The sequence below is a fragment of the Tupaia chinensis genome, unplaced genomic scaffold, assembly GCF_000334495.1.
Source record: "Tupaia chinensis unplaced genomic scaffold, TupChi_1.0 Scaffold000563_1, whole genome shotgun sequence".
Classification (NCBI taxonomy): domain Eukaryota; kingdom Metazoa; phylum Chordata; class Mammalia; order Scandentia; family Tupaiidae; genus Tupaia; species Tupaia belangeri.
In genome coordinates this window covers 3,270,109-3,271,246 of record NW_006160076.1, presented here as the reverse complement: position 1 = coordinate 3,271,246, position 1,138 = coordinate 3,270,109, and positions in this window count along the sequence as shown.

Sequence of the window (1,138 nt, the reverse complement as noted above, 5' to 3'; positions counted from 1 at the left end):
TGGAGATTGCACATCACATATGGCAAAAACCCTAAAAAGAGAGAGAGAAAAAAAAAACCTTAATGTAAATAAGTTTTATTGGCACTTTGGCAAGCTGTTGGGGAAGTTTTTTTTTTTTTTTTTTTTTTAAAGATACTTGGTAAGAAATGATTACCAAAAATTATTTAATTATCAGTGCTCTCCAACAAGAGGTCTGAGTTGGGTAACAGGACCAAAAGTCTAGGGAAGTTCTTTAAGGTTGAAACTGGATAACCTAAGGTACAGAATGTTATAGGGGTTAAAAATAAGCTATTTTATTTTGTTCTTTTTTTTTCTTTTTTAAATATATCATTCAACCAGAAAGTATACCTTAAACATCTACTCTGGGGCCTAGAACTACTGAATATCTAAGAGCTATCCACAGTAGGTTATCCAGAAAGCAAAAGTTAAAAGTGTAGAGAACAGCTATCTTCTTAAACATTTAATTATTATCCGAAATCCTGTATCAATTTTGACTAAATGCTAATTCTAAAATAAAAAATAATTATGACACTGACAGTATGAGATATATTGATTCAATAATGAAGCTCTGTTGAGATCATGCAAAAAATAAATATGTGAATGGAGATTTATGTACCTTATGTTACAATAGACTTCATTTCTATTATGACCATTATGTTTTGAGTTTGAAGTGTTTCCTAGCTTCCTCTAAAATGTCATCTGAATCTTGAAAGCTAGTTCATAAAAAGATAGACTGTTTTAAGAGATCATTAAAGAAGTGCTTGAAGCATTTGCTAGTTGTGTAAGTGTTTTATTAAGAAATTAAATTGTGAGGTCGCTTTCATATATCCTATCATAATTGTCTTTATAAAATAAAGTAAGTTATATATAAGCAAAAAATATCCTGCCTCATATAGTAATTGCCTACAATTAAATACAAAGTGAAACTCTATGATCATGTGAATGATTCACAAAATACGAGCAAAAAAAAAATACACAAAGAAGAATAATATGGGGCCAGCAGGTGGCATGGTGGTTAAGGTGCTGGAATTCCCACATGGCTGGCTATGGTTTGAGTCCTGGACCTGGCAGCTTGCTTTTTCGCTCTCCCTCTCTCTCTGCCTTTCTCTGGCAAAACTCATGTGAAAAATAATATTAA